At 31.4% G+C, this 20,001-nt stretch overlaps 1 protein-coding gene across 1 annotated transcript in view; it reads right to left on the bottom strand.

Moving 5' to 3' along the window:
- LOC149424818 (agrin-like) overlaps positions 1–20,001 on the bottom strand; it is a 683,339-nt gene that overhangs the window by 315,435 nt on the left and 347,903 nt on the right. The gene's annotated exons all lie outside the window — the stretch shown is intronic.

Genomic DNA, 20,001 nt, shown 5'->3' on the forward strand with positions numbered 1-20,001 from the left:
GGGGGGAGTTTATGTTAGAAATTGGAGTTTGTTGGCTTTGCATAGATGTCTCTGCCTTTCCAACGGACTGAAGTTAATAAATAAGTTGATAGTTTTTTCAATAGATGTCGCCATAAATGCTCCCCTGCTAAAAGTCAATAAATAGGTTGATTTATAATTTTCTTCCTCTTCTGCAATAAACATTTCTGGCGAAACAAGTGGGTTTTAAATTTCTACCTGGATCCAAAATTATACAAACTTTTGTAGGAACGCATCTCCAAAACTACCATCGTAGATTTCACATAACTGAACAGTAACGAAACGAGCTGATGCGAACCCACAAACAAGTAATAATCAAAATTACTAATTTCTAGAAACTAACTAACTAGATTTAATAACATAATATCTAGTATTTTTAACGGGTATGGGCTTTATATAGTAAATCGTCAAACTTGTGGCTAGCTTTCAGCAAGTAAAAAGGTTTCGAGCAGAGCTGCTCTTGATAAATGTTTCTAGGCCTCTGCTGTTTGAATAAATCACGATGGAGAGGCTTATCGTCCCTTCCAGAGTGGGTTGGTTGGATTACCCACTCGGAGTGCGGGGAGTCGCCCAGGAGGGCAGAGCCCGGCTGGATAAAGACCGTAATGAATAATTTTATTTACCTGCAACTTTATTTATCACCTCCCACCTGCTTAAGATTGTCACCTCGGGTGTCGTTAAACGTGTCAGGAGTTAATTTTACCCCCGCTTCGCGGCACAAGGGTATTCGAGTGTTTCAAGCCTGCTACCATCTGCTTACAGTGAAACTTAAAAAAAATGACGATAAAATATAGACTGAAGTAAAAATTCCAATTCATTTCGAGCGTCTCGAAAATTTTCCAAACTAAATAATATACATTTTTTGGAATCTTTAAACTGTTTAAAACAAGTAACGTATAGTCTTTTCTCTTTTGCACACTAAATCACGATAAGTTGCTGAGCTTCATTGGAATTAGATTGGAGTTGCCACGGAGAGAGTATACAGTAACTTGTTTAAAAATTAGGTAAAATTGTCCCAAAACTAATTTTGAAATTGCTCACGTATCCTTAAACATAATTAATTTTTCGCTATAATTATAATTAAGAAACAAGATTAGACAATATAATGTTCTCCTGATTATTTACTTATAAATTATAAACGCCTCTTGGCCTTTAGCATCATATATTATTTTACAAGATTTGCTGCATACTAAATTGACAACAGAAATTTTACTGCATACTACAGAGAAAAAATAGGTTTTTAAATGTTTAAATAACAACAACCAAAATAAACAAAAACAACTTTTTTCCATATAGACAGACGTGCGTAATATAAGAAAAAAGAAAAATTTACGAATTGACGAATATTTTAAATTAAGTGTTTTTAAACAAATACATCTGTTTATATTTTTTATTCCACTACCTACATCACAGTATCATTCATTATGTCCATTATTACATTTTTTGTCTTCCAAAAAATAAAAAATACTTTTAATTGCTCTCTTTATCACACACTAAATCATGTAAAATATAAAAAAAACTATCTGGGCGTTGATAATTAAAAATCTATTTTTTAAAACTTCACAAGGGCCTCCATTGATTCCCAGTGAAAAGACAGGGAAACTATATCGCCACTTAAGGCGGGTTGAGGTAGGGACTGTCGTTAGAGATTTATTAACCTCCGCACGCCTGATGAAATTATACCGCTAGTTATGCCTGGTAGGGTCTGTGAGTCACACCAGTACTTAGGACCGGTTGTTTCGGAAAATTTGAACAATTCATCAAATTTCAACGTTAATTTGCGAGTTCTGTGAAATTCCTATTCAAGTTATGATATTATATCATCATAGGCTAGTTGCTTGACAGAACTGAAATAATAATTGTTCAAATTCTCCGAAACAACCCGTCCTTAGTATTTTTTATTTGCATACATTATTGTTTCTTATTTTTACTTTTTTAAATTTATATTCTAATAAATAAATACCAAATATTTCAGAAACTATAACTCCTTTATTATCATAAGATACAAAATAAAACCCATACTATTTATATTTAAAAAAAAGGTTTTCTTTTCTGGGTTTCAAATCAATAATTCACTGTGAACGAATATTTTAATTTAAAAGTACACATTTTATTTTTTTCTTGGCAATAAAGATGTAAAATAAATTTAAAACTAAGAATTCAGTAAATGTAATTTAAAAGGATTTTTTTTAAATGTGAAAATTGCCATAGCCGAGAATCAATCCTTGATAAACTGCTCTAAATGCAACTAGGCTGATTCTTAAAAAACCAAAAATTTTAAAAACGCATGCTTAATTTTTTTATGAGAATAATGCACTGAAAATATAAGATTAAATAATTTATTTATTTAGAATTAACGAGACAACTGCAATTTACATACCTGATAATTATTGACAGTCGTAGTTTCAAAAAAGATTATATACTAAACAATACAAAATAATTAACAATAGTAGAAAGATAATGAAATAAATTAAGAAAAAAACGATAACCTGTTATGCAGCGGCTTCGTTAAAATTTACACTGCTAAAATCTTTAATTAGTTCAGCTTTATACTTCAATAGAGGCGTACCAAACACATAAGCTAACATAGCATATGAGATTTAAAACACAGGCCCCAGACCCGTAAAAATACACAGAAATTTTGAATTCTAGAAAAAACAGACATCGAAATTAAAATCAAATCAAATATTATATTATACCAAGGTTCTTCATCGCTAATTTTAATTATTCAAACAAAATATTCAACTGAGCATTTTTAATGGTTTTATTAGAAGTGCATCACCGTGTACCACCCACAATTCATCTACGCAGTGAAAAGATAGAGTTAACGTACGCTTCCCTCACACTCTACACTTCACACTCGGCATGCAGAGACAAGTGCCTACAAGCGGAGTGTAGAAAATGGAGTGGGCACGGGCGCGTCGCGACGCCCTGTTATCGCAGTCTGCTGCGCATCGCTCAACGAATGCGGCTGCTACTTCTATAATATAGACAAATGGACAAACTGTCACAGATTGCGTAAAGCAGATTAACTTACAAAAAGTTTTATCTTGGAAAATCACAATTTTAATTTCGTAAATTTTTTTAGCACAATCATTTTTATTAATTTAAACGCTTTGCTTGTTAAGTGCAATGCATTTGTATTGAACTGATATTTTAGTTCATTATTTGAATGCTTTTACTTCTGGTGATGAAATCTACTGAAAGGGTGGTAAATCTTTATTATCCCCATACTGACATTGTCTAATGTCCGGTCAAATTGAAAAGCATTGATTGATGATTTGATACAATTTTATTTTGTACAAAAACTTTCAAAGATATTATTTTAGATGGCGCTTTTGAAGGATGGTGATTAAGAGAAGAAGGCGACAAGAGACAGTGAACCATTCTGCCTTAGAAACAGTCAAACACTTGAAGTAGGTACATACATTATTATTACTCCAAGGTCAAATATAACAATAATCCTAAAGTTTAAATTTATACTTATGAAATTCAATACTTCGTTTGTATGAAAGCACTATAAAACAATAAGAGAAAACCATCAACGAAATTTATTTATTTATGTTGCTAAATTCATTTAATTACACGATTTTCAATTAAATGACGCAATTACTATTGCAAATTATTTTTTCCCATTGTGATTTTACATTAAAATACACAATTTTTTTAAATTAAAATTACTGTAAAACAGATTAATCATCCATTTACAGTACAAGATTTGTTACATTAAAAATCTTAGCATTTGAGAAAATAGGAATACAATAATTGCAAATTTATTTTGTGACGTCATTATATTTCGAAGAAAAAACATTTATTTTTACAAACCACTATTTCATTTAAATAATCTACACGTTTCAAAACTAATGGTTGCTTTGTCAGGTTTCACGTTTTATTGGTTTCAAAACATGTCGATTTTTTTGATTAAATCGTATACAAAGTTGTTCATTTTATTTAAGTCTTAAGTTTATTTTAAAAGAAATTTACTGTTTCAGAAATTTTATTTAAAATCATTTTTCCTCTTTTCATGTAATAATGTGCTAGAACATCTGTTTTACCGTGTTGTATCTTGAACAAGTCATGGTGACGACAAGGTTCAAATTTAATGATGTTAAGGTTTCGGACTAAGTGGTCAAAAAGAAGAAGAAAATTACTGAAGATGGTTTGAAAGGAAGATATGTTAGTACGAATGTTAATGGGAGTGCGCTAATATTACATAGCAATCCGCCTAGCCCCCAACACCCAAACCTCGGTGAGCGGTGAGTTAACCGTTTCTCCCTTCATTACGCCGTACCGTGCAATATAATCGCGTGTCCCGATCCTGCTCACGCCCGTGACAAGATGACTCCGCTCGTAATCCTTCTCACAAAGGTGTCCAGAATGTTAGTTGTGTGGAATAACCGAACCCTAGATTAAATTCCACAACTTTAATGAAACATTGTGAATAAATAAAGATCAAATCTTCTGAGATTGTCAGATACCATAAAGAGAAGAAATTGTTACAAAGAATTGAAAATATGATTTTTTCTTACATTAAATTAGTCCTCATTTTGTGGCAATCAGATAGTTAGAAGGGTAAGTTGTCGATCTATTTCAACTGATGAATTTCAAAGGAAAAAGACCATCATATGGTTTAAAAAGAAATTAATTCAATTAATAGCTAAAAAAAAGTTTTACATAAAAAATAAAGAAGTGAGATCCCTACCAGATTATATTGAGTTCAGTAAAATAAGAACAAAAATATGTCAGAAATTTGTTACAACAATTATATAAATAACGTAGAAATGTTAATTAATGGAAACATAAAACAATTTTGTAATTACGCAAAGTCCATGAAAAATGATGACGTTATCATACCCTCTAATATGTGTTGTGAAAGTAAAAGAACCAACGACTCCCAAACTGTAGCTCACCTATTTGCCGACTTCTTCAAAAGTGTTTATGTCCGTGACTCAATAATAGTAAACGTTACTCGCCTAGTTTTTTTCTCGGATTTAACTAATTTAATAATTAAATATAACTATGTACTGACTCAGCTAAAACAATTGGATCAAAGCAAGAGCGGAGGTATTGATAATATACCACCTGTTTTCTTAAATAATTGCGCCAGTACTCTTGCATATCCACCACATTTTATTTTCAAGCAGTAATAACAAACAGGACACTTTCCTGAAAAATGGAAATACAGCTTCCTCACTCCGAAATTTAAAAAAGGAGATAAAAATGAGGTGAGCAATTATAGACCGATCTCCCTTTTATCAACTATTCCAAAATTGTTTGAGAAACTTCTTTTAAATAAAATCATTCACTGTATCAAACCAGTAATTTCACCTAACGAACATGGTTTCACTTCAGGAAAATCTACTTTGTCCAATCTTTTAATTTACCAAAACTATATATCCGAATCCATGTCTAAGAAGTTACAAGTTGATTCAGTTTATACTGATTTCAGCAAAGCATTCAAAAAAGTTAATCACGATCTTTTGTTAAAAATGCTTCATAAATTAGGAAAAACAAGGTATTTATACATGTGGTTTAAAAGTTATTTAAGTAACAGGCTATTGGCCGTTAAAATTGATGGCTTTCTTTCTTATAAATTTACTGCTACCAGCGGTGTCCCCTAAGGGTCACATTTGGGACCAATTTTTTTTTTGATATTTCTGAACGATGTGCTCACTATATTCAACTATGTCAAAGTTTCAATGTGTGCGAACGATGTGAAAATATAAAAAACTATAAGAAATATTAATGACTGTCAAACATTGTCAAATAACTTGTTTAAATTATTTGTTTGGTGCCAAGAGAACTATCTACAACTAAATGTAAACAAATGTATAATTAGGTATGAGATTTCATAGAATAAAAAATCCAATTATTTATGATTACTCCATCAATGATGTAGTTCTAACTGCTGTAACCGAGGTGAATGATTTAGGTGTAAACTTTGACCAAAAACTGAATTTTATAAACCATATTGAAATTACATCAAATAAAGCTTTGAAAATGTTGGGTTTTGTTATAAGAATTTGCAGCCTATTTAAAAATATTCAAAATTATATAAATTTGTTTATGTCATTTGTTAGGAGTCAAATTGAGTACAACTCGACAGTGTGGGCACCTAGTTACGCTAGTCATTCACTCACGATAGAAGGAATTCAAAAAATCTTAAGATTTATTAATTTCAGAATGGGTATTACAAGGGAATGCGTTAACTATATATTACCTACTATGTCAACTCAATTTATTAAAATTTTCTGAACGTAGAATAGTAAATGAACTAAAATGTTTAGATAAAATCATAAATTCAATAATTGACAGCCCTGAACTATTATACTTGATTTCATTACATATACCTCGCAAACCATCATCGAGGCATTATCTACCGTTCTATTGTGATAACTCCAATACAGAATCTCAATTCTATACCCCCGTTCGGCGTATACAAAAATTTGGGTAGTGATTATAAAGATGTTGTTCATATATTCAACACATCATTCACCAAATATAAACAAGTCATTACCCAATTTATTTCGGAATGAAGAATGTCAAATATAATATAATTTAACTATAGAAACTACGTAGCTCTGTTTATCTTACCAAAATTTTGTAATTTTTCCCATATTATATTTTTCCATCTTGCATGGCGTCTAGTTTCTACTTTATTTCATAGTGACATTGATTTGTTTAAGAGGTTGTGTTTTATTATATCTTCTATTTGATGTTGTTTTTTTTATTTTGTTGTGTTTATTTAGATGTTATTTATAAAAAAAATAAGAAAATAACATGTAAAGCTGTGCGTGAATTTATAAATAAATAAAAATATCATCAATTTATCAGCATTATATTTTAATAATTAAATTGAACAAACTTAGAAAGCATTTTAGAAAAAAAACTTATAAGCAATTGGGCTTTATTACACGCATTACAAAGCCTTTCACTGTAGCACACACACTAATTCTGCTAAATATGTCATATGTAAGGTCGCAACTTGAGTTTGCCTCAGTCATTTGGAATCCACAATATCAAACATACATCTGATCTTTTGAAAATATCCAATAAAAATTTATTAAATACTTATCGTATCGCTTTAGTGATCATCGGTATGACCCTACAACTTTATATAAACGCAGAAAAATTTCTGATGCCCTATTCTTATACAAAATCGTGAACAATCTTGTTGATTCATCATATCTGTTAGAAAAGAATGCATTTTGTTGCCCTGAAAACAACACCAGATCGAACGATTTATTTAGAACAAATTATGCACTACACTCTTTGATAGGACGTATCTGTAAAACTTACAATGCCTCTAGAGATGTACACATTTTCAACTGTTACTTGAAAAAAATGCAGCTAACTAAACTGTTAACTTTATTTTTTTATTTTGTGAAATAATTCTATCATCTTAGTTTATGTTTTACTTTATTTTATTGTTTTAAGTATAATCATGCGAAAACTGTACTACTACTAAATGTCTTTACTTATTTCATAACATTTTTTAATTCCTTATGTTTATTTATTTTTATATTTCTTCGTCATTTTTTTTTTTAATTTTTACTTTTATTTTTTAGATTTTTAAAGAATACAAATTTCAACTTCCATACAAGGCTATAATGTCTGTGGTAAATTACCATTGCAGTAAATATGTACTGTTACATGGGATTGGTGATGTGTTATCTATTAAATCTGTTATGTCTTCCATCTTTTAATGTTCAATGACATACCATTGCAGTAAACATGTACTGGGACATGGGATTGGTGATGTGTTATCCATTAAATCTGTTATGTTTTCCATCTTTTAGTTTTTTTGCTGTGCATTAATTAGTCAAGGTGATAAGATTTCTCCCTCATGTCCCAGTACATGTTTACTGCAATGGTATGTCGTTTGCATCCTTAATTCGTATTATAGTAATTATTGTGGAGGTATACATACAAAATCAACAACTTAACTTAATGGAGCTTTATTGGTCTAGAACATATGAATAATTACTGTTTATGCTAAATGTATAAATGACTCTTTGTTTCCTAAACAAAATAAAAAAGCACTTAGTGAGTGTTTCTGTCAAAAGACCGAAGTTTGTAAAATGTCTTTTTTCTGATTTCCGTAAATGTAGTGTAAATGTTAAAAGAGCGTTTTACTAAATTACTCAGTTTCTTAAATCGTTTGTTTATCACTTTTATTGTTCAATTATCAGCATTTATATGTAGTCATATTTGACGATTTTTCAAGTACTCGCTGATACACACGGTACACACTAGCCGAAATTTTTCTATGGAAATTAAATACTGAGTTCAAAATATATCTGTAGAAAAATACTAAAACGACGAGACAAATTTAATGAAATAAACTGTTTTTCATTTGCCACCTTATTCACTTTAGTCTATCGGATTTATCTTTTGATAGAAATGTTAAAAAATAAATATATTTTTAAGAAATAAGATATGAACGATATTTGCATGAAAAAAATTAAAATGCAGCATTTATTTGGAAGTTTATATTATTCGATTAACTGACTGTGACTGATGGTGTAAAGTATACATCAGATCGAAAGAAATAAAAAAGTGATAGAAAGTAAAAAATATATACTGAAGAAAAAAATAATAATTTCACCAACGTATAGATGGTTAATAATGGTTGTAACGTTAAAAAAACGGAATTTACAAAAATATTAGTTTTTATTTTTCATTGATGTAGCATCCAATGTCAGAAATATGGCCAGAATAAAAGAGGGAAAGCTTTATTATTTTCCCGAACAAAAATCACGCAACGATTTGCCTGCGAAAAATCAAATGTTAGTTTTATTCTTGTCAGTTTGATCGCAATACGAGAACGATTTAACAGCGAGATGAAAAAACAAAAAAATGTACCGAAACAATGTCGATCTAATGAATCGAAATCCAATGAAAGTTATTACAGGATATCTCTTGGCTTTTGGGAATCGTGAGAAGAGCGATTTAATTCGATGGAATGGATTCAATACGTCAAAGTCCATTTTCATTTCATTAATAGCTTTTGTCGTCTAAATGTACCTTATTTCCCCAATCCCCATCTCATCCTTCAGCTTGACAAAAGATTCCATTCGGGGATCTGTACGGTGAACATACAGGGAGTCAGGGAGTTGCGTTTCAACCCTTGTCTTCCACGATGTCAGCATAGCACTGAATAGTTTTCTTCGATTTTTGCTTCACACCCTCTGACCTGCATGCAAATGCAACCTCTTTTAAAATTTGGTCCTCTCAATTTAGTATATTTCTTTGAGTAACTCAAAGTGTCACAACGCTCATTGTGTGAGTAAACCTTAACATACGTCTGTTTCAAGAATGTTTAAAATGCATTGATTGTGTTCGAATTTTAAGAAAGGGTATATAGCATGGTACGTTGTATTTATCTACATGTTTTATTCACTTAAAACCATTTATAAGAATTGACTCAATTTACTAATATTTTTGATCATCAGAACAACTTCTTGATTAGCATTTTATTTTTTTAGTCTAAAAAGAAAACGATTCCAAAGTTTTCTCATGTAAATTATTCTAAAAGGAGTGATGTTAAAAAATGATATAAAATGCAAGCAGCTCTTTTCAAAGCGGGGAATTTTCATGATGCAGTTAATTTCCCATCCTGTATAAAGCATAAACCGGATTCAATTTTCTGCCATAGTACCCCACCCGAATACCTATACATTCTGTTTGAAGTCAGCGAGATTTTACGAACTTCGGAGTACTGATGAAAAATACAAAAGGGTCCCTTTACATTTTCCTTATACACACAGTACCTACATAGTCCTACCGATTTCTTTGTTGCTTGGACAAAAGTGCTTGAACCGAATGCATGCCTGAATATATTCGTTTAGCTAGAACCGAAAACATTGAACAATGCAAAAGGTTTAACTATGAACATGCTGTATGAAAGAGAATGCAAATGGACCACTTTATTGTAAGTGCTTGAAGAATGGTGGATTAATCAGAAATCACTATTATATTAGTGAACGAAAAGAAAGGACTTGAGACATGAAATTGAAGGAAGTAAAATATAAATTTCCCAAGTAATGTGAAGATTAAATTTAATAACTTTTGTCTTTGTATGAAAAACCTATCATTGAAACATCAAATGCAATTTTATTTAACTGACAAACTTACCAATCTTAATAAGTGTTAACACTATTATTTTAAGCATTTATCTGTCTTCCAATAAACTGGGCATCTTGTATACGGCTAGCAGATTCTTCAACAGTAGCCAGCTGCCAACCCTGTATAAATCGCAAGCGCGCCCAGTAATGGAATTCAGGAGCCACCTCTAGGCTGGAGCCCGACAATACTTGATAAACCTACTAATCTGTGTAGAAGAGGGCGGTCCGTCTAATTGATCCACTCACCGAAAAACAATATGAATGTGTAGGTAAGAACAATATTTATTAAAAAACCAGAAACATTATCTAGCTGATGTACTCTTATCAGAAGTCTGTAAATGGTTTAATTTTAGCGAAATATGTAATATGTTTTGCGCGTAACATAATATATTTAATCTACTTATGGAAGAAGTAATATCCCATTTGTTCGTACGGCTTATACAAATCAATTCAGCATGGTTCGCCCGGCAGTTATAGACAGGGCAGAGGTTTCGAAATCATGTTACTGCATAGGGTGGTAAGGCAAAAGCCTGATAAACTGTCATCCGTTCCCGACTTTATTGATTTGGAGTCAAAAATATTAATGAAATTTTGCTCTTTGGTGAGTTTTTTTCACGAACCCAAAAAACTCTTTCACACTCCCCGAATTTAACCGTCCAACACCTAGTATTTTTTAAATGTTTTTAGGCAAAAAAAAGTCACCGGAGGAAAAAAAGGCCATCAACGTTTGAATACACTCCAAATAAGGCTTAGCACGCATTGAGATTAAATGCAGCGGTTTTGGAATAACTGAAAACGCCAAACCGCGTACAAACACGCATTGCGGCTGGAGTTTTTACGTAATTCTATTTCAGTACCATCATGAAATAGAATAAAGTGAATCAGCGCGTGTTTGTACGCGGTTTGGCGTTTTCAGCTATACCAAAACCGCTGCGTTTAATCGCAGTGCGTGCGAACTGCCGAACTGAACTTCAACTTATGGGAAAGGAACGAAGCAACCGCAAATGGCGCGAACAGACGCTTCTTCCTTTCCCGTAATTCGTGGCTTGGTTCGCGTTTCGGTTCGCAAATGTATACGTACCATAACATATGTTTTGATATGTTCACGATCAAAAGTACTCTCCAAATAAGCTTACGAATTGCAAATCAAAATAAGCAAGGTACATCTCTCATATGTAATGTATGGAGATGTTCCTTGTTCATGTTTTACTAGAGAACTTCTTTATTGGGTGCAACTACCCGTGGTATAAGACAGACGGCTCTGTCTAATGTTAATAAATAAATAAAGAATCGCCTATAAAGGCTACACAGATATGGTAATAAGCATTGCTAAATAATAGATGTTTTCCGTTAAGAAACTGTAACTACTAGATTTTTTTGTTAAGTTGTTTGACCCAATCGGACCTAATATAGGTTTGTTGTATTACAATAAATTTTTATAATAATAATAAAACTGCTATAAGGAGAAAAATGAGTAATTTATTAAGAATCTTTTACAATTATTCGTAATCTGGTTAAAAACGAGATTGCTGGCCCTTACCGAATAAATTGATGCAAATTTAGATACATGAACACGTGTTTAGTTATTTTAGGAATTAAAAAAAGGTCACAACAAAAATTTTAAGAGATTCTTAATAAATAAGCCCTAGTAATTTTTTTTTCGTTTACTAATTGTGCTGTAACTATTTACATAATACCTACATGCTTCTTTCACATTAGTGTTATTTTAATTTTTCAAAACCATTTATTTTCATCTCTACAAATCTGGAATTATCAATGGATTATCTAATAGAATATTTCAGTTTAAATCCCCGGCATCCAGAAATGAAATGTTTGCTTACAATTATCAACTAATTATTCCTGCTAATGATTTGAGGTCAGTACATATGCCATATTGCGTCAGTTTGACCAAAGGCATATTATATAATAATGCATATAGTTGGCCATCTCGATGTGCCCCGGTCCAATTCCATGTTAATCCATGTTTGATGGTGCCAGAACGCGTGGGGTCTTCCTACGCCATGGGAAACCATACAATTATACGAGGTGAATGATAATGCAATTATGCAAGCCTACGAATTGATTTGCTTTTTGATCATTATATTGGAATCGTGTGAGAACTGTGTTCACTGAATAAAGTGAATTGATAATTCCATTCGATTCTAGAATCCACCTTTGTAATGCAATGCGTGTCGATAATAGAATTAAAATGAAAAAAAATATTATTGCCCCATATGCACAAAAGTAAAAACACAATAAAAACACCATAGCCTGACCTTTTGCGCTCTAAAAATTAGCAATAATTAAATAAGTATTATAACGATGGTTATCATTTTATTGTTCTGGCTATGAAAATCTAAGAAAATTATTCATGTTTAGGAGAATGTGAGTTGCTTCTTAAATCGTAATATTTTCAAAATGTGCTTTATTTGAATTGGTTTTAGGAACGTTCACCACCTACTATTCACCACACATATTACATAAAATGTTTTATATTCGAATTGGTCCTGGGAACTTTCACCACCCACTATTCACAACAAACATTACATCAAATGTGCTATATTCGAATTGGTTCTAGGAACGTTCACCACCCACTATTCACAACAAACATCACATCAAATGTGCTATATTCGAATTGGTTCTAGGAAAGTTCACCACTTACTACTCACAACACACATTACATAAAATAAAATGTCTGAATCGTGCCAACGTCTGTTTGTATTACATTCATAATAATGAGTTCATTTTACTTAACATAATCAAAAATAACCCAACCTCATGAGGATTGGAATTTCAGTTAAATATTTGGCTGTTATTCGTACTAAATTATTTCACTTAAAAACACACTTCCATGTAATGCAAAAAATTTTCGCAGGGAATTTGCCGCGATGTAATTTATCATGCTAAATTGTCGGCTGTGAGTTATATAGTTTGTGATAAAAACGATTTCACAAATAAAACAGTCAACTGTTATAACATTTTGAACATTAGTTAATTAGGTAACCAGCCTTGTTTAGATATGAACACAAACAATTCATTATCATCACACCTCCACGGGCAGGACGTGGGATTGTTCGCTAATCAAACAAGAGGAATAATATACGTCTGCGTGTTGGGTGAACTTATTTAGTTGAGTCCACACAGAGGCAGAACAACAGAGGGCGCGGTGGGCCAGGGGCTAGGGCCCGGGCCACAGGCCAGAGGGTAGTTGCTGACAAGGCAGGGATATGACAAATGGTAATCCTAATAAGATATTCACAAAGCCACGTGTTACACACTCAGCATCATATCTATCTCGGCACAATCAGAGCCGGACCTAACAATCTTATTTTATCTTATCTGCCTAGTCAGTCCTAGTTAAATCTGTCCGGAGCACTGAACACTAGAGTGAAACTTTCAAATTTCACAGTTTTTTTATGATAATGATAATGATGCCATTTTTACTTTATAATTATGTTTACAAATTAATGTTCTTCTCAAAGTTATAAATGCGCTTGATTTTTTTGATTCGTCCCCAGAATGATATGTTCGTTTTGGTATTCAAAATTGTCTTCGAAACTACTGATTCATTGACTTTGTTTTCTTTGAACACCTCACGTCTTTGGTGAAAAAGTGGTTCTTTTTCATTTTTTTTTCTTTTTGGTGCAACTTATAAAGAGTTTCTGTGTTTAAAACACAATATATTTACCACAATTTATTCTCAAATTCGAAGAATTGCTATTCTCAGTATTGAGACTTCGAAATATGAGTATTTCGAGGAACTGCCATTCTAAAAATATGTTCTTCAAACAATTGTAGTATTAAAAAGAAAGACAAATATTCCCGGGTTACGAATAACCTGACAATATTTGAAAATTTCCTATCACCACAGTAAGCGGAAAATGTTGTTTGTGTTGTGATGGAGGACTTAGCCAGCTGAGGAATTGAACACACTACGCCTGATTTAATTTGATTTCAAAGAATTGACTATCGAAGAAATTACCTATAAATAAAATGGCGTTGTTAACATTACGCCAACCAACGTCAGTGAAGATAGCGGTTAAGACGTAAACCAGCCAGTAGCGTTTCCAACATCATAATGAAGTTGTCGCTATTTAAACCGTTTGAAAATGTGCTGTTTTAGATCAGACAAGTTTTTAGAACGATGCGCGATGATCAGAATTGGAATACGTTAAATCTTCTGAACATTTTTTATGTTGCCTAAACATTGTGAAAATACGTCATTGTGATCTAGATGACACATTGGTTTGAAAAAACTCATGTCGCTAGTTTACATAAGACATATCGACTTTTATACCCCATAATGGCCATAATGTATTAATAACAAAAAAAAATTAATAACTGCATCACTTGCAATAGTGTTTTTGTTCACACATTAATTGTTCTTTAATTTACTGCTATTGTTATACTGTCATTATTATCACTCTACGCTTGTAATTCGTTTTTCACTGTATTGTAAAAACCATTATATGGCGTTTGAATAAATAAATAAATAAATTAATATAATTTTATACAAATGTCATTACGGTTTTTTTTATTTAATTTTTTACTATATTAGACCAATAATGTTCTATCAATTCTAGTCCTCGATTCAATCTTTGCACCTATACAATATATTTAAAAATGACAAAGAAATATAAAGAATAAAAATTATAAGGAATAACAAAATGTTATAAAAATAATTAAAGACAGTTAGTAGTAATACAGTTTTCACATGACTATAATAAAAACAATAAAATAAACAAAGATGATAGGATTATTTCACAAAATTAAAAATTAAGTTATCAGTTTAGTAAGTTGCATTTTATGTGTTTCAAGATACACTTGAAAATGTCTACATCTCGTTAGGCATTGTGAATTTTACATATATGTCCTATTAAAGAGTTTTGCGCATATTTGGCTTTACAGTGTGGTGTTCTAAATAAGTCGTTCGATCTGGTGTTGTGTTCAGGGCAACGAAATGCAATCTTTTCTACCAGATATAATGAATCAACAAGACTGTTTACGATTTTGTATAAGAATAGGGCATTATAATTTTTTCTACGTTTATATAAAGCGGTAGGGTCAAACCGATGTTCGCTAAAGCGATACGATAGGTGTTTAATAAATTTGGATTGGATATTTTCAATACGAACAATGTATGTTTGATATTGAGGATTCCAAATGACTGAGGCAAACTCGAGTTGTGACCTTACATATGACATATATAGTAGAATTAGTGTGTGTGCTATAATGAAAGCCTTTGTAATGCGTATAATAAATCCTAATTGTTTATAAGCTTTTCTAAAATATGCATTAAATAACATTTTAGAATCTAGCAGTACTCCAAGATCTCTGATTGATTCTACTGGTTGTAGGGGTACATGGTTTAATTGGTAAGTATAATTAAATGTAATAACGTTACACTTTTCTGTATTTAGATAAAGTTGATTGATATCGCAATATTGTTTTCATTTTGCTTACGTCTTCTTGTAACAGGTTGCAGTCATCTGTGGAGTCAATAAGTTTATATAATTTCATGTCGTCTCCGTAAAATAAGAAAGAAGAATGACTAAAAACACTTTTATGTCGTTTATATATAATGTAAACAAGAGAGGCCCTGAATGAGAACCTTGAGGTACCCCTGAGGGAATAGTTATAATTTGTGACATGTAACCTTTTAAGGCAACAGCTTGACGCCTATTTTTAACATAAGAGGAGAACCATCTTAGAAGATTTCCACATACACCGATTTTCAAAAGCTTATTTAATAGTATGTCGTGATTTACTTTGTCAAATGCCCTTGAAAAATCTGTGTAAATGGAATCAACCTGTTTCCCACTATCCATAGAGTTGAGAACAAAATCAGTAAACTGTGCTAGATTTGATTCAACAGATCTGCTTTGAAAAAAACCATGTTGGTGGGGGCTAATAATTGTATTTTTGCATAAGTTAAAAAGTTGGTCATATACGATTTTTTCCATGATTTTACTTAAGATACATAGTTTAGAGATAGGTCTATAATTTTCATTAATATGTTTATCCCCTTTTTTAAAAACAGGTGTTACAACGGTATTCTTTACTTTGGCAGCATACTTGTTGGATTGAGGGCAGTTAGGTTGTGAATTACATGAAGGTGAACGCCCTAGTTGAACCCAGTGCTGCACTGCTAAGGAAACTAGCTCGTGTGTACTTAGTCGCTTGTTAGCCGCTATGGACGTTCAATCTACTAAATGGAGGGTTTCCCCAAGGATTATAATATGAGATTTGCATACGCTCTAACTCATACACACTCACATATACTCATACATGATCAAAAATACCAATTTCAATGGTCTATGCGTTAGTTATTCCAAGTAAATATTCCCGATTGAAATTAAGTACGGGTTGTTTCGGAGAATTTGAACGATTCATCGAATTTCAACGTTCATTTTCGGCTTGTGTGAAAGTCTTATTCAAGTTTTGTTCTTATATCATTATAGATTAGTTGTTTGGCAGAACTAAAATAAAAACAGACTTGAAAAAATCTTTCACAGAACTTGCAAATGAACGTTGACATTTGATGAATTGTTCAAATTCTCCGAAAAAACCCGTCTTTAGTCTTTGTAATTAGTGCGTCAAAAAATATTTAAATAATTGACAATGATTGTTTTTTAAAGGCAATGATGATGAGGCAAATATTTTATTATTACATTTAGCTACTTGCTGTGATTTTTCACGGGTCGACGTTAAGGCGATGTGATATTCCAAGTAACCTTCGAATTTGGAAGGGGCGCGGCCTATTGGTGTAAGTTAAAGAAAACTTGAGAACCAATCAGAGAAAGCCGAACGAAACTGCCCAATTACGCCCATAAACGCACACTGGTAAAATTTGTCAAAAATCCGGTATAATATAATATCGGCATAATGCACAACTCTTCCATTTATCAAATTTTACAGGAGGCACAAAAAACTGTTTTTTAACTCTTCGTTTTTTTTATGTGACATCTCACAAGAGCGCCTCTTTCTGTAGAGATAAATACATATATATATTTATATATATATATAAAAATATTTATATCGCCACTGGTTGGGCAGGGTTGCGGGGCGGATTAAGGAAGAGGTTTTATTAATGCGGGTCTTGAAGAAAGAAATTTACTTAAAATTTCTACAGGTTGAGTAATAAAATTATGCAACAATTTTTTAATCATTTTTTATAAAGTAAATTTTTAGGTGGGTCCAAATATATAAGGTAGGTTATCTATACCAACATAATAGGAATAACATTCCAATAACATCACGGTAATGTTTTTCAATACAGAATTAGAATCATTCGCTTTGGTTGGAGGAGAAGTGTTCATTAAAGCAAACATTTTGTTAACAGTTAAATAATGGACGGAATGTAGCGACGGAATGTACCGTGTTTTAACTTAATAAACTAAAAATCTTTACGCCTAGAAATTTGTCGGATGAAATAATTACTCAAATTTAATTTAAAATAAACCAAATTATAAACATAAAAATGAAATAAAATCCGAGGTGAAGTAAATCGCAATTATAAATGTCAATTGTCTCAAAATTTTATTTGGAAAGGAATCAACTACGGTATCAATCTATCGATCAAAAGTTTGTCTTATTGGAGATTTAAATAATTATTCTGGATAATTGTGATCCCTAAAAAAAATCTAAGGACTATCATGGTCTTTTTTTAAGTCTTATAAATGAACTCACTCGAATAATGAACAATGCCAAAACCTGCATTGACCATTTAGAATAAAACATAATAATAATAATAATAATAAATTCTTTATTCCAGGATGTGGGGAGGTTAGTGCAATCCCACACATCCCATAGATTAAATAATAAATAAATAAAACACAAGCAATCTGTAATGCGTGATCTGACAATAACTGACTACTTTATAATAAACATATAAAACACAAGCAATCTGTAATGCGTGAACTGACAATAACTGACCACTTTATAACAATCCTAGTAATAAACATATTTTATTTTTTTATTATTTAAAAATATATTTCTTTTATATAAAAATATAAATATGTTAAACTAAAAAAAAAAACTAATTACAATAAAAATGTTTTCTTTTTAACGTAACTACCCAATAAAACACAAGCAATCTGTAATGCGTGAATTGACAATAAATGACCACTTTATAACAATCCTAGTAATAAACTTAACGCTTGGAACCTTTAATACCAAATACGTCCCAAATTTCGTTAAATTTTACCACTGTGCGTCGCTTTGGTTCGCAAAAGCGCGCGAAATTTGAAATTGGTTTTACACTCTACACTCTTTATTCGTTGTTTTGTTCAGCTGCGTTATTTACATATTTTTGGCAAAGAAATTATTGCATGGTTGTTTTTCAAATAGTATTATCATATAAATCGACTAAATTAAATAAATTACATTACCTAATTATAGTTAGGAATTAGTTGAAATAAAAAACACATATTTGTACATTTTTATTGACATAAATAGAATTAATAGAATTTTATTGACAGATAAAAAGAAATCCCTCAGAAAGCAGTATTTTTTAATTGTTTTTTTACGGAAAGATTACGTAGAGGCTTGTAAAAAACATTACAAATAACATTGCATGCATTGAAAAAATAAAAATTACTTCCTACTCCATGAGTACATCTTACCTAATAGTCTAATCGTGTTCGATATTCGATGACGACCAATATATAATAATTTTTTTGTATATTTAAATAATGATTGTAACTTATTTTATCGTGCATTCATTTTGCAATGTATATTTGTTATTATTCTTTATGTATATCTGTTTGATTTCTAAACATAATAACATAAAATAAACAAATATTTCTTGCGTTATTGTTTCTAGGTACCTAATTATGAAAAAAATTACTTGAACTAACCCAAATATTCCAGCATATTTTTGTATTTTGTTTAAGGCCACTGAGCGTACCCAGTTTTTTTATTATCTTTCCTCCCCATTGTATAAAACTAGGAATTAAAAAAAAAAAGATTTCACGTAAACTGATTTTAGTTGAAAAAATTTCAGAGAAGAGAGCGGCACTAAGATAAAGAACGTCTTTACCCCGTCAGCGCAGGGCGGTAACTAAATACAAAAGCGTTAAACCCTTACGTAGACGGCATAGAGTTTATTTCACAATGGCAAATTCAATGTTTACCTCCCCGAAAATCGATCAAATTTCATGTAAAAATAAACAACGCGAAAATGCATATTTTGTTTTATTTTGTGAAGTTCTGGTACATATATGAAAATTTCCTTCGATTATCAAATAAAAAAATGAATTTCCCACATTATACAATAAAAAAAATATCCGAAAATGGGTTTGTAAATGGGATATTTTACACTAGACAGTTTTTTTTAGGCCTGATACTTTATTTTTTTCTAGGCTTATAAAAGGTCTTATCAAAAAAATGATCGATTGCTGACAAGCCCAAGATGTGTTCTACTTGCAGTATTTAATTAAAGCATCTGTAGTATTTCTAAGCAATCAAATTTTCAAACCAAAAACATCTGATTTTGCATTACTTGGTATTGGATCGCCTTAAAAAAATTTACCTACAGGAGCAAACACACATATAAACATACACAACTACACGTTACTTTACCTGTATTGTGCCCCTACACTAAAGGTAAATCTGTTTGCCTTCTAAAACTGTAAAAAAAGGATAATTTTTTGACAAAGAGCAGCTGTATAGTTATTTTTTTATAAAGATCTGTATTTTTTAAATATTACTTAATACAGAGATTTTATATTAAAACCGCAGTACTTACAGCACAAGAGCATCGATTGCTCCCAACCACCAGGAGATAAATAAGTATTGCATCTGTGGCAATTATGGAACGCCCGGCCCCTTTATACATAACACTTATTTGGCTGCT

This window comes from Hesperophylax consimilis, chromosome 3 (assembly GCF_061612785.1).
Source record: "Hesperophylax consimilis isolate HC1 chromosome 3, BYU_Hcon_1.0, whole genome shotgun sequence".
Classification (NCBI taxonomy): domain Eukaryota; kingdom Metazoa; phylum Arthropoda; class Insecta; order Trichoptera; family Limnephilidae; genus Hesperophylax; species Hesperophylax consimilis.